At 36.0% G+C, this 20,790-nt stretch overlaps 1 long non-coding RNA gene across 2 annotated transcripts in view; it reads right to left on the bottom strand.

The window, feature by feature from the left end:
• The window catches only part of LOC121879700, a 79,033-nt gene that overhangs the window by 15,277 nt on the left and 42,966 nt on the right, over positions 1–20,790 (bottom strand). Inside the window, exon 2 of one of the 2 annotated variants that reach the window (XR_006091399.1) lies at positions 16,885–17,133. This is a non-coding gene — a long non-coding RNA (uncharacterized LOC121879700). The remainder of the gene's footprint in view (positions 1–16,884; positions 17,134–20,790) is intronic. The other variant, XR_006091398.1, reaches the window with a different exon arrangement.

Raw genomic sequence — 20,790 nt, 5'->3', positions numbered from 1 at the left:
AGTAGAAGAACAAAATGAGACAAGGATGAAACCAGAAGAAAGGAGAGAAACAAGAGAGAAACAATAATAAAAACCCAAATAGAAGACATCAGAAAAAGAGAAATAAAGAGAATTAGCAAATATAAACAAACTTCTCTCGTACATAAACCAACAATCATAAGGAAAATAACATCAGAATAGAGGTGATGTTCAACACCCTTTATGCCCCTTAAATTCTTCTTCCTTTAACTCAATCGCATTTTGGTGGCTATAATAATAAAAACAAAAGCTTTATATATAAATTACAATCTCTATAAAGTATTGGATTCAATCTGGTATAACTTTCTTTTGTTTTAATATGGCATCAAGGACTCGTCTTGGGCCATATCACAAACAAAAATCTATAAACGCCAGAACAAAATGTAGAGATACTTTGATTTATGGGATTTATATAATAGATACAATGGAATCAAGTCTTATTTATAGTCTCAAGTCTATAAAATAGATCATTAAACATTAGGATTAAGTCTTATTCTGTCATTAGATTTTGAAGACATATTTTGAAACTTAATAAACGTCTAGCTTTCTTATTTTTTTATATAAGTTTAAATTTACGTAGAAAAGTATATTATTTTCACGATAAAACATATAAAGGATTGATACATGCAAAATATACATACACATAGACACACAAGTATACCCTGGCTCCATGTTACATATACATACAATATATTTACATATATCAATTCACATATAACCTCGATATATGTAACATCATCATACCCATCAAACATACCTACTACCCCTATGACACGAATATGTTGTATGTTGTGTCTATATCTATATACCCAACATATTCAACTTCGTAGCTCCACATTACACATTATATTTCTTATGTTACGTCTTGATTCAGTGAGTTACAAATACCATCACAAATGATAAAGAACAAGACCTTTCTGGCTCGGGATACACACATCCAGAACCAGTCTCTATTCCCGTGTGTTTTGCATATAGATTCTGCCTTCCGTGGGGCTTAATGTTTTGTCTTGTTTACAGTTTCCGCTTGTGATAATGTTTTTGTAGTTGATTTACGCGGGAAATTATCAGGTGTTGAAGACGAGGCGTGACCTGGGAGGAGTGTCCTAGAGAAAGTGTATTACCTGGTTAGTTTATATAGTTTTGACCCGGTTAGTTTATATAGACTTGACCCGGTTTGTTTATATAGGCTTAACCTGGTTAGTTTATATAAGCTTGACCTGGTTAGTTTATATAGCCCAGGGCAGGCTATCATACACACACATGACCTGGTCTATATTGCACTGTATATACTTAACACGGTTACTAATACACACTTGCTGGGTTAGTGTCCGTGTGTGTGTACGTATGACGTCAGCTTTATACTAATCCACTTTTGTTCTGGCAACAGTGTGAGAGCCTTTATACCTAATTGACTAACAATGAGAGACACATCTGTTCTGGCTATAATGCAGATACACACGTGGCCTGGCCTTTATTCATATATACAAGTGATCCTCTTTAACTCCGGAATAAACATGTGACTATTTTTACCAGTGGAATGATAAGTGACTCTGTTTACCATTGAACTACACAGGTGACTCCTTCAGTCAATGAGAGGCCTCTACGATTAAGCAATGACAGTTAAGGAGGAGCTCACACACACATTTATACAGACATACTCATACACACACACACACATACACACATAGTTATAAGTATACCTCTTTAACTACCTGCTAAACATACTCATAAACAGGAGCTTAAATAAATTGATTTTGGCTATTTTAACTATATTTTTTGACTGCAAGCCATAAGTTATTTTTTTTCAGAAACGAGCGAAAGGAATATACATTGTGATGTGTATATATATATATTTTTCAATCGTTTCCATTGGAGAGGAGAGTGAGTGACGCGTGGGCTGACCAGTTCGGATATACAAGACTGATGATGCTGTAGTGTTCCGGATAAAGTTTCGAGTAGTCCAGTCGCTGTTTGTGATTTAGAAATACCTTTATCAGTTATTTGTTTCTAAAATTTACTTCTAATTTTATATATTAAATCTTAATCTTAATGTTTTGTTTTGTATTTCAGGTTTTTTTTTTCATGAATTTATTTCTTGTTATTCTTTTTTCAGTTAACAATGAATGATTTTTTAAAACCTTTTTCCCCAGGATTGAGATTTTATTTTCCCAGGTGGTGTCTCAGCCTATGTATGAATATGTATATAGACTTAAGGCTACATAACTTACAGGAAATCATACATATAACTTCAAAACTACAGAATTTACATTACAAACCTGTATATTGGTCTTTGAAGGACAAACTTACAAAACAATACATACATATTGATCTAAATATACAGATGAAACTGACGTATTGGCTTACAACTACAGAAAGAACCACACATTAACCTATAACTACAAAAAACCTACTTATACTTCCAAAAATACAAATAAAACAAACATATTGAAGTAAAACTACATAAAAATCTACATATTAACATAAACCTACATAAAAACCTACATATTGACGTAAAACTACACAAATACACAAATATTAACTTAAACTTACATAAACCCCTACATAGTGACATAAACCTACATATTAACCTAAAACTACATAAAATCCTACATATAAACCTAAAAATACAAAAACTACAGAAAACACAGAACTAAACATGTATCTAAATGGTCATTTAGGTGAGTTTATGTAAGGAACTGGCGCCTATTACAGGTAGGGCCTAATAGGACTGGTGTTTATTAAGACTGGGGGGCCTAAGGGACTGAGGTCTTTTATAAGCAGGGATTATTTGGCCTGGGACTTATTAACACTGGGCCCTATTAAGAATTGGGCCTAAAAGCAATAGGGCATATTATAACGTTGTAAGACTTAGGCCTATTATGACCGCGGTCTTTTAAGTCTAAGGCCTATTAAGATGTGACCATTTTAGGTAGAATATTTTATGTAATTCCTGATTTTAACTAAATGATTTTCTTTTATAAATCTAAATTCATCTATAAATAAATATGATATCTATTTAATCCCCTATTTTCTCTATTATTAAGTAAAATCCTTATTATAATTCCTGATGCATCTTGAGAATAATTCCTATCATAATTAATAAGACTCCATCGCTATACCTGATCTGCCTCTAATTAATCAGAAATTGTTATAATTCCTTATTTCGGTATTAAATCAAAATTCTTATCACAATTCCTGATTTCTTTATGATTATATAGGGTTGTAATTCCGTATTTTGTTCTATTTAATCCAGATTCTCATGATAAATCCTAAATAAGATTCCAATATAATTCCTAATCATAATCCAGAATTCCTAAATTAATTTCTGTCTATTATTCCATCATAATTCCCAATAAGTATGAAATCAAGGAAGATTCCTATACTAATTACTGATTTTTCCAATAAATAAGACTAACATTGGAATGCCTGATTTTTCTTAACTTAAAAACTAAAAGGGATTTTTCTTATTTCGTTTGATTAAGTTTCAATAACACACCTGGATTTTTGGAAAATTTGTTTCCCTGTAATCTCAGTATACCTGACTCTCAAATTACAGGTGTGCTGATTAGTGAGAAGGTAAATCAGTTCTATGTCTTTCTCGGGTATAAATTCTCAGCATTATACTAATTTTTGTGGGATTTTACGATAATTCCGAGATCATATCAACAAAATAACTTTTAGGTTAAATTCCCGGAATGTAAGATTAGGGACAAGCTCGAAAAATTCTAGGATGTAACAATAAGCAAATTCTGGCTGAGAATTTCTACACAAATTTTCGTAATACAACAAGACTGATTTTCAAAGATTCCAGTCAACTTTCCTTCGCCTATTTTCCCTTTAATAAATTCTATACTAATTCCTGTATCATAAAGAGCATAGTTATTTTGTCACCACTAATTCCAGTACAAGACCTCAAAAAAATAAAACTCCAACCAATCCACTTTCGTCATTTTCTCTTTTCCTTGTAAGTAATTCCACACAAATTCCCACAACAGAGCAAGACCAACCCTCAAAAAATTCCAGCCACCCAAGATTCATCATTCTTTTTTCTTTACATTTTGATTAATCCTACATTAATTCCCGTATCACTACATCAGGAAGAATGACCCTTGAAAAATTCCAGCCACGTTTAATGTGATTTTTGTCATTCCTAGTGGTGGACGGTGAGAGGTAGTTACGTCGCCGTGTCCCGTGGCTTCTGATACCTGACCTTTAAGTGTTTTTAAAACCTGCTCTCTGCCAGGGCTTCCCGCGTGCCGAGTCTGACACACACACACACACTATTTTACTCCTGGACCTCCCAAAGCCAGCCAAAGTTACCGAGGCGTGATTGAGGTAAATAAATACTAATTTCTAAATACATGTTGAGATGTTGACTTATATGTTTAGTGAATGGAAAGGACACTTAAATTACACTTGTCATTGTTGGATTGTTATTGTAGTTACCTGTAAATAGTTGTATCGTATGTACGGTTTGTGTGTTTATATACAGAACTACCTGGTGTGATTCAGGTAAATAAAATTAATTTCTAAATATAATGTTGACTTATTTTTATGAATACAAGCGACTCGTAGTTGTTATTGTCAGACTATAACGTATATTACCTGTATAAATTTGCATATTACCTGTGTGTTTCAGTACAGAACTACCCTGGGGTAATTAAGTTAATCTCTAAATACCTTCTAACTTATTTTTAGATAGAACCGACACTTAAATTTCGCACATCATTACAAACTTTTTTATTTACAGTCCTTTACTCTTATAGAATTTCCTTCTCTTGTAAGATTTGTCGTCCAGTTTAAGAGTAATTATTTCTTCATAACAGTGTCAGGTTTGTGTTTTGGTCTTAGGTCTATGAACATTATCAAGAGTCAAAATAATCTCCAGATCCGTATTGGATTTATCATACTTATATCGAGGTTTTAAATGGGTGTAGGTTAGGGGTAGGTTAGTTTAGAGATAGGTTAGGTTAAGTTAGGGGTGCCTTAGGATATGGGGGGGGTAGATATACGGGGGGAGTAGGGGGGGTAGATATACGTGTGTGTGGGGGGGTAGATATACGTGTGTGGGGGGGGGTAGATATAGTACGTGTGTGTGGTCAGGTCAGGGGTACCTTAGTTTGGTTAGATTAGGTTAAGATAGGTTAAATCAGTTTAAAGATAGTTTCAGTTCGGTTAGAGTAGGTTAGCACGGGTTAGATTAATCCAGGTTAAATTAGGGTAAATGATCAGTAGGCTAGGTTGCTTTAGGTTAAATTAAATTAAAGTTTAGTTAAGTTCTGGGTTTAGTAATAACCGAATCCCCAAAACTAAACAACGTTACCTCACACGTAGAGATAACTGTCTGGAAAATCTAAAAAATAAACATAAATAAAATGTTTAAAAACATCTATCTATATCATACACACACAAAAACATATAGAAATACACACGAATATCACCATTAACATTTCTAACATTCAAGGTAATAAATACATTAAAAACTGTAATGGGTTTTTGGTTAGAGTTTCAGATACCTTGGAGGAGGAGGAAGAGGTGTACAGTACAGGTAAGTGAAAATTCTACACACCTGTCTACACCTAATGAGAGTCACCTTCCTTAATGACTTCAACATCATAAACATTCAATCTTAATGCGTTTTAGCATAACTATACATTCATCACACAAAACATTAAGAAACAATAATATGATGTAATATAGTGTAACATAATGTAACATAATGTAACATAGTATAATGGAATAGTGAACATATTACCTTATAAACACAGTAACATCAGCTGAGTAATATTTAGTGATGAGTAAGTTTGTCACCTGATGGTTCTTTGCATGCAATAAAATATCTTCTATACTCTGTTACATTGTGTTATATGTGGCTAAACTTTGCTATATTGTGTTAAAATTAACTACATTGTATTAAACTTTGCTATATTGTGTTAAAATTCACTACATTGTGTTAAATTTTGCTATGTTGTGTTAAAATTCACTACATTGTATTAAACTTTGCTATATTGTGTTAAAATTCACTACATTGTATTAAATTTTGCTACATTGTGTTAAAATTCACTACATTGTATTAAACCTTACTATAGTGTGTTAAAATTTACTTCATTGTATTAAACTTTGCCATATTGTGCTAAATTGTGTCATGTTGTGTTAAATCTTGACATACTGTGTTTAAATTTTGTCCTAATGTATTAAATTTTGCCATATTCTCTTAAATTTTTCCACATTGTGTTTAAACTGTGCTATATTGTGTTAAAACTCAGACATATTGTATCAAACTTTGCCACAGTGTGTAAAACTTAGCCCCCATTGTATCAAACTTTGCCACACTACCTCAATACAACACATAGATCACTCCAAGTTACTGTATTCTACCTGTGAAATAAATCAACTACATCAAACCCACAATTTAGACTTGTTGCAAATTTCTACCTCAAGACATACTTAAAATACATCATGATCTTTCAATACACTGCAATAGCATTCAGTTGCATTAATTTGCTCTCTTTTGATGTGATATATGGTAATTTGAGTTTCATGCAAGATTGATAATTACTTTGAGTTTATTTTGAGTGTTTAGGTCTTGAATTAATGTATTGTTAAGGAAGGTTGCTGTTTGTCTTATCTCAAATGAATTCTGTAATCACTAAAAAACATCCTTTTTTTTTTTACATATTTTTGGTTATTCATTTTTTTCTTGTTTCTTTTTTAATAATATTTTATCTTATTCTTCATATTTTCTTTATTTCTTTTCGTTATTATTTTTTACTTTAATATTTTTCTAGTTTTGTCTCGTTTATGATCCTAATTTCTCTTCCTCCTCTTTCTTCTCTTACTTCTTCAATTTCTTCTCATTCATTCTTTTCTTATTCTCCTCTTCCATTCTCTTTATTTCTCCTATCATTAAATTTCTTATATTAACCTCAATTTGAATATTCCATCAATTTTTTTCCTTTCTGTCTCTTAATTCTGACATAACCAATTGTCTTCTCATTTATTACCTCCGTTATAGTATTAAATTCCATTAAGTTTTAGTATCTAATCCCTTAAATCAACTTAACACGATGAAACTATACAAACAGATCTACAGTACTTGTTATATTAGAGCTGATTCTAGGTACCTGTAGTCCGTTCTCTCAAAAAGCCTTAAAAATTGATTCCAAAATATATCGTGCTTTTAAGAAATCTGTTTAGTGGATTTTTTTAATGAGAACATAAAAATATATATATACTTTTAGCATTACAGGAAGCCTCATTCTCAAAATATGTAAATTAATTACAAAAGTATATATATGGTGTAAATAAATACTAGTATATATATTCCTTTACTTATATATCACTAAATTATATCTCCCAAAGTATAATTTCCTAGAGTTGTAAATAAATTTAAAAAAAAATAGTTTTTGAGATATACTTTCATGGCGGTACAGTATTTACGAAGAAGAGAATATGCTGATATATCTCCTTGTTTACCGTGAGGCCAGGTGTGTTTATCTTCCAAGACACAGGTAAGCGAGTAGTTCAATTAAGACTGCCACAGTAGACACCGAGACCCCCCTTGAACCTAGACAGCCATCACCTACAACACCTCACTGCGCTTGACACCTTCGTTAAATTTTCGACTATGAGCTGCTTGGTATGCATCTTAAACCCCCAATTTACAATCATATAAGTGTATAACCTTGAGAGTGCGTCTGGAGGGAGTTATGTTATCTGGGCGAGGCTGACGGAGGGGGGCGTTGTATCGTCAGGAGGTGCCGTCAGGATAAATTTCTCTCCGATGTGTTGTGGAGTTTGGATGTGAACTAAAAGCTTCCCCCTCAGCTTATGAGATTCTACGTTAAGTATTGCTTTGTTTACCGTGATATATAGACCATAGACGCCTGATTGGATATTCCTATTCAAACAAAACACTAATTCTTACTTACATTTGATTTTGGAAATTCTACTGAAGTCTGGAATTCCTTAAAGGGGAAAGTAGTTCATCCCCTTGGTTACTTATGCACCAGAAGTCGTCAAATACCACCTTTATTATTATCACACATACACGAGCAACGCAAATAAACAAACGATTTATCTGATGTCAAAAACACGACAAACTATCAACACCACCACAAACTCCATGGAGGAATAGTAGATGGAGGACAACTCGAAATGCCTCAAGTCTCACCTCCTCCCTTCCTTATACTTCTCCTCCTTCGGGATTACTGAGCCTGACTATTGTACTAATGTTAACACAGAGGGCATATGAATATTTATACACCTCAGTTCGCTACATCACAAACTAGTACTTCCTGTGTGTATGTTCCTCAACCCACACTAAACGAGTAGCCGTCATGACACAAACTCTTGAATATAAATGACCCAAGATGTCTTATCAGTACAGCTCTTAAATACAAAGATAGATAGAAACGCATTTTGGTTAGGTTAAGTTAGGTTAGGTTAGGTATTTTGATTAGGTTAGGTTATATCAACATGTAGAGTGGATGGCCGTAAGCAAACTTTACCCCCTAATGTCTACTGAACGTTTAGGTATAAATGTGTATGAACAACTAGAGTAATTTTCTCTCTGTTTATAATGACTTAGATATTATCAGCCGGATATATGAACATGTCTCTCGTCTCCATCCGGTTCTGGTGCTGTGGACATTATAAATATTATCTCTGAGGTTATGTATCTCTCTATTTGTCTCTCCAACACACTCAGTATCTCTCTAAGTATCTCCACACTCAATAGTTCTCTTAGTCTCTCCACTCTCAATCTCTAAGTAACTCCACACTCAATCTCCTAGTCTCTCCACACTCAATATTACAGGTGACAACATGTACACCTGTATAATCATTATCATTATTAACCTAACATAACCTAATCTTCACTACTAATATCCAAAGGCAATTTTCATCATTCGTCAACGTCAAAATCTAATCAAATTTTCAGTTTAATTCTAATGCAATTTTTTCCCAATCTAATTATTGAAGACTAAAGTAGGATTGAAGGATAGACATCAGACAATATGTATAAACTAATATATTCAAATGTGGAGGTTTATTCTCTAAGTCTTATGATAATATATTTGTAAGTTTATTTAGTCATTACGATGAAGTTTTTTTTTTTTTTTACTTTGAAATAATTAAGGTTTAAGGTGTTGGTTTAATGTTTCTGATTCTTTAGTATTGGTCAGTTGATTAGTGTTGATGTTACTGTACGTATGTGTGTTTAGTAAAGGAGCTGTAGTTGTTATTGGTTTTGCAGGGAGATGAAGAGCCGTTTAGTTGTTGCTTTTCAGAGTAGAGGATGAAGATGATATAGTATTTTAGACAGACAGACACACACACACACACTGTAACACCACTTGCGGTAAAATACACTAAGGAATGACACAGATAATGACTGAGTTCGTGACAGCGGACAAGATAGATGTGACAGATTTTGTGACAGAAAAACTATTTAGGTGAGTGATAGATACGACACTATTACAACTGCGACCATCATACATACGACAACATTAATGCCAGATAACAGGACAAACGTGACAGTCAATACTAGTGTAAAAAAAAAATCTGGTAAAAACATCTTCTGACAGGTGACTTCAACAGTGACTTTTCTTGAGGTCTTGTTTAGTTTTCAGGTGTGCATGAAAAGGTTTATGTTATGGTGTTAGTCTTTTACACAGATAAACCAACACACAAACTTTTTAAGACTTTTGATCGTAAGTAGAGAATGTAAGGGGAGGATTGAGTTCGTCATTGTACGTAAACCATTGCAAACCATCGTAAACTATTGTAAACCATCGTAAACCATCGTAAACCATTGTAAACCATTGTAAACCATTGTAAACCATTGTAAATTGTGTAAATTGAGTAAACTATTGGATGGTGGTATGTTCCCAGTATCCTGCCAAGGTAGTGGAGTAACCCACTTACTGACGAATGATGGTGGGACAACTCTTAGGTAAATCAACATTCTATCAAAGTACTGAATGTATTAGAAGAACGATACCTAGCCAGTCTACGTAACAGGAATATACTACTAAGAATAACACGCCCCCAACCCCCCCAAAAAAAAACATAATAATAATAACGATAATTACAACAGAATTTCAATTAAAACTTAGAGACAAAACAAAACAATAGCGAATAATTTTGTTTTTTTGACTCTGTGAAACCGAACGAAAAAAAAAAGCCGAATATCCAGGAAATTGACAATAAATATGAAAGAAAAATCCCCCCCAAAATCACCTTCACCCCCCCAAAAAAAAAATCCTGAGGTTAAGAAGAGAATTGTTGCTCAATGGTGGAAAAATTCTCTCAAGGATTAAAATCGGGGGAAAAAAAGTAAATTAAATAGTTTGAGTTTAGTTACCGATTTGAACGTAATGTCATGTTTGAATGTTGTTTTGTCTGTCTGTGTGAGATATTGTTTAACCTTTGCCTGTCTGTTTTTCTGTCAAATCATATATCTTTTCTCTTTACATGTTTCTGTCCTTTTTCTGTCTATCTCTCTGTTGCGTGGACGGACAGGAAGATAGATAAGATAGATAGATATATAGTAAAAATGACAGACATATATTTAAGTAAAGAGATACATAGAGAGAGAGAGAGAGACCCCCACAACAGAAGCATCAGGAGTCATGAATCATCCCAATACTACTACTGTCTTGGATACCAGCTATTAACCCTACACCACCTCACCCCCTCCCCCCCTTCCTACCTCTACCTCACTTACCCTGCCTCTCACCCCTCCCCACCACCATAACACGACTAGATACGACCTCCTGTCTTCATGTTCAGCCATATTTAACCATTAACTGCAGTACAATTAGATGCAAAAAAAAAAAAAGACCACAATTTCTACAGCTGCAATTAGCCCATTGGGTATTTATGGCGGTGGTTTGTTTGAACTAGAATTGCAATTACCTATCTACATGTTGTTTATGGAATAGTTGTGGTTGGTTGAGGTTCTAGGGTTGGTTGATTGGTTGGTTGGTGGGGATGAGGTTGGTGGTAGTTGGAGTTGAGTGAGTGATGGTGGTGGTGAGGGTGGTTGGTGGGGGTGGTAGTGTGAGGTTGTTTGTGGTGGTTGGTGGGGGTGGTTGGTGGGGTGGTGGAGATGGTGGTGGTGAGGGTTGTTTGTGGTGGTTGGTGGGGGTGGTTGGTGGGGGGTGGTTGGGGGGATGTGGTGGTGAGGGTTGTTTGTGGTGGTTGGTGGGGGTGGTTGGTGGGGGTGGTTGGTGGGATTGTGGTGGTGAGGTTGTTTGTGGTGGTTGGTGGGGGTGGTTGGTGGGGGTGGTTGGTGGGATTGTGGTGGTGAGGGTTGTTTGTGGTGGTTGGTGGGGGTGGTTGAGGTTTGTCTGTGGTAAACTCTGATGGTTGTTGTGGTTGTTGTTGGGTGACGGTAGTGGTGGTTAGTGGGTTAGGTGATGGTTGTGTTAGGTGTTGTTCTGTAGTGATGGTGGTAGTAGTGATGGTGGTAGTAGTGATGGTGGTAGTAGTGACTGGTAAGTGTAGTTGTGGGTAGTTGTTAATGACTGGTAATTGTGGTGATTATTGTATATGTTGATGAATTTGTAAAGGTGTGTGTGTGTGTGTGTGTGTATGTGATTCTGTGTGTGCGCGTGTGTAAGTGTGTATATTTGTGAGTGTGTGATTCTGTATAAGAGAGAGAGAAAGAGAGAGAGAGAACAACTTTTTTAGCCAATAGGTTTAAAATTACACAAGGAACCCCCCCCCAAAAAAAAATGACTATGGAACCACACATCACAAGCTTCGGTCAAAGTACTAAACATAGAATGAACTTTATATTACTATGAGTGATAAACCACTATAATTACACCCCACTGTTAATTACACAGGTATAGGACATTTTATGAACCTTAATATGTTGTGGTATGGATGCTCTCTTGTGGCTGTCAACCTGTAAAATAGGTAATGACTGACTTCTGACGGTATACACTCTTCTCTTACCTGTGACTGTCAGGTAGTTATATATTCCCTGACCAAAGATCTCCCGCTACGGTATGCACTAATTCATTCCTCCCGATGTAAGTGTCAGATAAAACTTCCTCGTACGGCCACTGACTGTCATCTATAAGACAGGTAATGACTGATAATCATACGTGGTGGAAATGCTTTAGTGTGCCTGCTCATAGTATACCTGTTCAGTGACTATCAAGTAGACTCAGTGTCCAGAGATTAGGTTAGGTGTGGTATTTCTAGCTAAGAGGGAGGGAGAATTTGGGTTACCTCACATGTGGACAGGTTATGTAAGGTTGCTTTCAGTGTTGTCTTGTGGTGTATGGAAACATGGAGGTGAATAAAGAAGAAATTAATAAATAAACGAAAAAAAATAAGAATAAGAAGATGAAGAAGAAGGAGGAGGATGATCAAGAAGGAGCCACATATCAAAAATACATCCCTCACGAGTCAAAACACAGACGAACATTATCAGTCAGATCAGGACAGGCGGGGTAGGGCACAAAGCTAAGAGTATAATTAAAGAAAGAATAGTGTTGTGTTATATGGACTTGAGGATGTTATTGTTATATGAGAATGATTTAGTTATATTCAGTAAGGTTTAAGACTTACTAAGAATGTTGTAAATGTTGTAAATACTTTTAACATTCTACTTTTCACGTTCTGGATTTAGTTAATTTATTTTGAGTTTTTATTGGGAGTGATAGAGATAAATTGACTGGACATTCATACATACAAACATACATACATACATACATACATACATACATACATACATACATACAATACATACACGTAAATGAACAAATGCAGAAGCTTACATAAATATACAAGCCCAAAAAAAACACCCATACAGCACAAATACAAAAAAAACAAACACCCCACACAGATAAAACAAACACACATACACAAAAAACACCCACACATACACAGACATGGAAAAACACAACCACACACATACACACCTACAAACACGCACAAAAACAAACACACAAAACACTACACACACACACACAGACACAAACACAAACACAGAGACAAGGACAAAAACACCGCCACACAAAATACCAAACATAGTGAAATACAAGAGAAGAAATGCATCATAACCACACACAACTTGTCTAGTCAAACAGCTATAATTACATGATTACACATATAAACATCTACCAAAACAGATAACCATGCCGACCAAGGTAACCACAGCACACACGCAAACACAAACAATGTCAGCCGCAAAGCACAGACTGTAAGTGAGGCTAACCTAACCACAGCAACCACGTCGGAATCTAAAACGTTATAGTCTCAGCTTATGACTAGTTACTGTAATGAAGAGCCTTAATTAACACACTGGTATGATAGTTTATGTTACTCGAATGATACTTTATGACGTATGATTGTTTTTGTTGTTATTGTTATTTTGTTTTATTACTTTTATTGTCATTATTATTATTATTATTATTGAAGATTAGATTAACTTTCATTATCATACTTATAAATATAGTTATTCCAATTATTGTTATCAAATATTCTTCAAAATATAATATTCGCCAGATATTCTCAATCATAAAGATCTTTCAAATATTCGCCAAATATTCCTTACAGGCGAAGACATCACCAGTAATACACTTGAGGATATTCGCCAAAATATTCATCGGATATATAATTTTTTTTGGCGAGTTTTTCTTGAAATATCCGCAAGGTAATGGTAATTAGCAGAAGCACAGGCACACTTGGTGAGCCTGGTGGGAGTACGTGTAATTATTTTAATTGGTTCATTTCTCTCCTGCTGGGAAGTTTATGGTGTCCAAGACCTACCTACCTCCCTACCTACCTCCTCCTCTTCCTTCGTCTTCCCCTACCTACCTACCTCCTTACCTTCCTCTTCATCTTCCTCCTCCTCTTCCTTCGTCTTCCCCTACCTACCTACCTCCTTACCTTCCTCTTCATCTTCCTCCTCCTCTTCCTTCGTCTTCCCCTACCTACCTACCTCCCTCCTCTCCCCCTTCACCTACCCCCCTCCCCCCTATACCCTGTTGATGCCATGTCCTGCGAATTTCATTACTTACGACTCCCACCTCCTGCTGTAGTCAAGACCCCCCGTGCTACCCTCCCCTGCTTCCAAGACCTCTGTAAAGACCCCGTCTCTGTTGCTAGATCCTCCTGAAGCTTCCCTCTTGCCATATCTGAGTGAGAATTCCTCGACTTCTCTGAACGCCAAACTCTCCACAGTATGTTACCTTTCCCACCCACATGCACTCTCAAATCTATCCTCGCCATATCCTAATTATAATCCCAAGTCGCCATTATTTTAAGGAAGTTGCCTCTTGCCATAGCGTCATGTCAACTCTCTCTCTACCAACATTCCTTTGTCAAGTTCGAAGCCACAATTTGAAGCTTCTTTTCTCTTTGATTCCTCTTAACCCATCCCGCCATCACCTCCACACTGGACCAACACCAAAACCAACCCAACATTTTCTCTCACAGTCTCGCTTAACTTGTTTATATTGTCAACCATTAGAGTTCTGACAGGGTAAGAAGAGAGATTCTTACCTCAGAGAATAATGAGAGAGAGAGAGAGAGAGAGAGAGAGAGAGAGAGAGAGAGAGAGAGAGAGACTTTGCAATTTAGATGATGAAGTGATAATGAATAGAGAGATCCGGTAGTTAAGAAAATGAAGATAGCTTCAAGGAAGTTAATAAATGAGAAGACAGTTAGCGGGTAAGAAAATTAAACATGACTCAACAGATGTTATGTAAGAACACTTCAATAGAATCAAAACAAAAACAAATAACGAAAAGAAAACATCACATAAGAAAATAAGGAGAGATTTTCTACCTAATGTAAATAAGAAAAATCCTAAATATCAAAAGAAGACAATATTCGTTCATGACAATTATTCACATTACTGAAGACAACAAAGAAGGTTATTACAGTTGTTATATATGATGATTACTACCCCCCTCCCCCCCACTCTCCTCTGCCTCCTAGTAAGAACCCTGAAGGAGTATCTTGGATCATAGTTGAAGTTTGTATTGAGTACTTATTTAAAAAAAAAGTTCCCGTAGAAGTGTTGAGTGTCCTTGGGGTGTCTGGCTAAGCAGTATTATCTTCTCATTGTTCGTGGAGTTTGTCTTTTAGTCTAGTGAGTTACAAGAGTTCTAAATCTGGGATCTTGAGGTTCTTGTTTCTCTCAGTCGTTCCAAGAGTCTTAGGTCAACATTCCAAGAGTTTTAATCCTGTGGGTGTCCTAATGCTGTATCCAAGAGCTGTAGTTTTGTTCCAGGATCCTTTGGTTTTGTGTTGCTGTGACTCTTTGTTCTTCATATCAGGGATCCTATTCCTATGGTCTTAGGTTCTAGAGCCTACACCGACAGGAGGAGGTTCTAGGACTGGATTTTAAAGAATTCTAATGTAGTATTTTTTTTTACAGGACTCGTTCAGTCTTCCACGGGTTCTAGTCCTCGGATTAACAAGTTTTTATTCTTCATTCCAAAGGTTCCTCCATATTGTGTTCCAGTGGTCCTAGTTTTGTATTCCAGTGGTACTATCGTGTGTTCTAGAAGTCCTAATCTTACGTTTTAAAAGTTCCAGATTAATTACAAAGATATCAAGACTAATCAACACCACCCCACCCCCACCCCCCACAGACAGACAGACACCATTTACTAAAGACTTTACTCCACTACTATTGAAATTCATCTACCTTAACACCCCCCCTCCCCCTCCCCCCCTTCCCCACCCTCATACTCCAGTTCAGTGCTTCAGTAAGTTTAACCTCCAGTACTCCACCAAGTCTTTAGTCCAGTAATGAACCATCACTTGAGGAGTTCTGGGTCACCACACTTCAGGTCTTAATTTCCAGCTGTGCAGAAAATGAGTTCTCTGTCTAGGAGCGGTTTCTAGGGGCAGGTATTGCGTTTATCATTATATTTTATTTATTTATTTTAATTTTTTTTTGTCCCCAATGCGTCAGTTAGTTCAGTACCAGCCTTTACTGATCTGACTGAATGGGTGTTTCGCGTTTAAGGGATGTTTTTTTTTGGTTATTTAAGTGAGATTTAACGCTGGTTATGTTTAATTCTTGGTTAGTTTTTGGAGGAGGGTTTATTTGTAATGGAGGGAAAGATGGAGGGAGAGTGAGGAGAGGAGAGAGAGGGGAGGAGAGAGGTACAGACAGTGAAAAGAGAGGAGGAGAGATGTATTAACAATTTCACTAACATATAACCGACTTTTAACTTCGTCTAACTTTTATTGTATTTTTTTATTTACTTCTTGAATCCAAAAATGTTGACAAATTTCTAGTTTTTGGGGCAAGAGAATATATTTCCTCAATCTTTCTGGAGTGAAATGTTTGTTTTGCTTTCACCTGACACGAAGATATCCTGGCTACCTCGAACACACCACTAATAAACATTTTCACAATTACGAAAAATCAGACAACATGTAAATTTGACGAGAAGAAGAAAAACCCTAAAGGAAAAAGAAAAATATTAAGAAAAAAAAATATGACGTGTGCGGTGATGATAAGCAAAATGTCCTGTCTGGTGAGTGACAAATTGCCTAAAAAGCCCTGGAAAATTATGAAAGACATCGATATATACATTTACGAAGACGGTCTCACTTCTTTCCGAGAGAGAGAGAGAGAGAGAGTTTTGCATATAGAAGAAACATCTATATCCTGTAGACTATTACCCAAACCTTTAAGAAATCTTTCACAAGACAACAGTGATAGGTTTTAAAGTGCAACACCCGAGAGGTATTGCCAGAGACCTCCCTACCCTTTGTTATGTCTGTGGGAAACCAAAAAAAAAAAACCCGTACTATTTATCCTCCATACCTTGAAGAGTCACTCAAAACATAGGAATTAGAAGATGTTAAATGACAGCTTACCTACCGTGTGTGTGTTGACCGTAGTGGAGTAAGAGGAGGAGGTTAGTGTGTGTCGTTTTAGAAGGTAGACATACCGCACAGGTGAGGGAGTCGATCCATGGCCGTCACGTTGATCACCACCTCCCCTTTAGTGCTTGGTTGGTTTTGCCCATTTTATATTCTCCGCGAGGTGGTGCAGCCGACGGACGATCAGCCTAAAGGCGTCTGTGATCAAGGCGACATACGCACACTTCCTTCTCGTCTCCTAATCTGAGGAATGATAAACAAATATAAAATAACACCTTGGAGAGAGAGAAAAAAAATATAGTACATTATATGGGTATTTATATAACTGAGTCTCATCTACGTGCTAAATAAATAAATAAACACACATACATTCGTCTTTTTTTTGTTTTGGTTTGTGATTTTTTTTGTTTTTTTTTTCCAAAGATAAGGTTGGTGGTCTCTCAGGTCAGCTGTTCGTACGCTTCCTATTTTCTGAAAACATTGATTTCACACTGTGGAGGGAGCGTGATGTTGTCTGCTTGACCCCCAGACTTCCCCTCCACCGTCCCTCACCACACGGCGCTGTTTTGCTTGCTTACTTATCACCACCCCCCCCCCCCCCCTTCCTTCCCCCTCACTTGGGAATTAAATAATACTAGTATCGTAATGTTATGCCTCATCATTACTGCTACAAACTCCAACACTCACAGATAATAACAAAGTCGAAGCATTTCACTCGACAAAAACGCCAGTAACAACATCGAGTCCATGAATATGTTTTTCCTGTTACAACTTGTTATAAAACCAAATTAATCCTAAGTTAAGGTGAAAAATCTACCCAAATTAAACCAAAACAGTTAATAAATATATCTTCAACATATAGTTAGAGATTAATTCATAATCGATGCATCTTTTCCTTATCACTATACTACAGCAATGATCTGAATTACAGCCATACAACATGACAGGGAATTATAACACTGTTCTCACACTCATCCATTCCGAAAATCAGACCAGTTAGGACCCACATTCACCTATATATAAATCGGTACTAAGAAAATATCGGAATTTCCCTCAGATATTACCACTCCATCTAGACCTAAAAACATTACTATTCTGCTTCAACTTATTTACAGACTAAAAAAAAAAAATTACATACCAAAAATCACCGAGAAATAGTAAAAATAGACTCAATTACATATAAGTGATTGAATATTATATCACCTGTATATAATTATTAGTAGAAATCATTATTACTGTTCTTATATACGGAGAGTTTTAGAGTTACAATATTGATCAAAAACCTTCGAGAAGTATTGTAAAATGATATCAAAATAGAGTATCAATATATCGGGACTAACAGCGACTCTCCTTTTTGTTATCAGGAGAGTCTGTATATCAATCACCAATCACCACCAATCAACCAATCAGGAGAGTCTGTATATCAATCACCAATCACAAGTAATCAGGAGAGTTAGTAATATCAATCACCTATCACCACCAATCAACCAATCAGGAGAGTCTGTATATCAATCACCTATCACCACCAATCAGGAGAGTTAGTATATCAATCACATATCACCGCCAGTCAGAAGGGTTAGTATATCAATCACCTATCACCACCAATCAGGAGAGTCAGTACCAATCAGGAGTCAGTACCAATCAGGAGAGTCAGTACCAATCAGGAGAGTCAGTACCAATCAGGAGAGTCAGTACCAATCAGAACATCAAGGAAATACACGCTAAAACTTCTCAAGACTCTGCTGGTAGTCTCAACCAAATTCGTGACCTTCCCAGACCTGAAGATTGTCAACAGGGAGACTAGATATGTCGAGGGTGATACAATTTGAAATAAAAATCTTGATATTTTTTCCTCCTTGAACCACTTCTATCTTTTTTTTTCTCTCTCTCTCTCTCTCTCTCTCTCTCTCTCTCTCTCTCTCTCTCTCTCTCTCTCATTACCGCTACTACTATTACTACTACTACTACTACTACCATCATCGCTACCACCAATATCACTATCACCATCATTGTCAGTACTACCATCACAAATACAACCACCACTACCACCATTGTTATAACTACCACCACTGTTATCACCACCCTCACCACAACTACTACCACTACTACCATCACCACTACCACCATTGTCATAGCCACAATCACTACCACCACCACTACCCAGGGCTGAAGTTGTCTACATGCCTTCTTAAGATGTCAAGAATATCTTTCATTTCCCTCACTTCTCTCACTTCTCACTTCTCTCACCTCTCACCTCTCACCTCTCACTTCTCTCCTGTCAAGATTTTTACAGTTTTGTTTCTCAGTCTTCCAGTCGATTTATTTTTCCAGTTAAATTTGTTTTTTTCTCCAGTACAAAAATATCGCTTTTACAGTTATGGTTGTAAACATCTCGTCAAATTTCTTCATTTTTTTCCAGTTAAAATTCTAAAATCTCCAGTTAACATTCGTATTTTCCCAGTCAATATTCTAGCTTCTCCAGTCAATATTCTAGCTTCTCCAGTCAATATTCTAGCTTCTCCAGTCAATATTCTAGCTTCTCCAGTCAATATTCTAGCTTTTCCAGTCAATATTCTAGCTTCTCCAGTCAATATTCTAGCTTCTCCAGTCAATATTCTAGCTTCTCCAATCAATATTCTAGCTTCTCCAATCAATATTCTAGCTTTTCCAGTCAATATTCTAGCTTCTACAGTCAAAATAACTTACTTTCCCCGTCAAAATAACCTACTTTCCCCGTCAAAATACCTACTTTCCCCGTCAGAATACCAATTTCCCCGTCAAAATACCTACTTTCCCCACTGTTAATTCTATATATACACATCTGTTTTATTCCGTCACGATCCTCACATAACCAAACCAAAATTCTTCACCTTTTGGTTTGTTTACATCAATCCCCCATACCTGCACTGGTATATTAACCGCAAACCACATGTGTTTCATTAGCGGTCGTGGACAGGTGTTGGGAGAAGAGACTGGGAGGTGCGGTCAGTGATCCAGTCTCAAGTCGAAAAAGTCCTGTTAAATAAGACTGGTAACTGATGGTATAGACTGTCATTACGGCAGGTGAGTGTTGGTGTGTTTACCTGTCTAAAAGATGGTGTTTAAGTTTGTTTATACTACCTTAAGTTAATCTATTCTATATTAAGTTAACGTAATCGAGTTATATCTTTATCTGATCTAAATTTTAGTTAACCTAATTTAATCTAATCTAAAGTTAACAATTATCTATTCTAAATTAACCTAACCTAATCCAACTTCACGTAAAATATCTGCATTAACCTAACCTATACTAAATTAACTTAAACTAAATTAAACTAAACTAATGTATAAATATATTAAATTTCAACTAAAACCATATGATGTGAGGTTAGTTTAGGTTAGGTTAGATTAGGTTAGGTTAGGTTAGGTTAGGTTAGATTAGGTTAAAAGTGGTGTATCTGTAGTGAAAGTTAAGTTACGTTACGTTGGGTTAGATTAGGTTAAAAATAGCGTCCCTGTAGTGAAGATATTTAAACTATAGGAGAAATAAAGTTATTATATTACCTTAAGATTTCAATGACAAATCGCAAGAGATAAATTATGTAACCTGAGCTCCATGTTGTGTACGAGGCTGACCTAACCTAACCTAACCTAACCTAACCTAACCTAACCTAACCTATCAATTTGACTTCCATTTCTATCTTAACTGAAAGATAAGGACAATTCATATAGGTTTGATGATATTCTGACGCCATTTTGTTAAAGAGGATAGACCGGATATTCAATTTTATTAGAGTCTGAGTGGTATTCCGACGCCATATTTAGTGTCGTTAATGGCTTAGATCACTTCCGACGCCATATTGTTGACAAAGAAACAACACTTATATAATTTACACTAGAGTCTCACAACAAAACCGACGC

This window comes from Homarus americanus, unplaced genomic scaffold (genome assembly GCF_018991925.1).
Source record: "Homarus americanus isolate GMGI-L3 unplaced genomic scaffold, GMGI_Hamer_2.0 scaffold60362, whole genome shotgun sequence".
Lineage (NCBI taxonomy): Eukaryota > Metazoa > Arthropoda > Malacostraca > Decapoda > Nephropidae > Homarus > Homarus americanus.
This window is presented reverse-complemented; position numbering and strand designations above follow the sequence as displayed.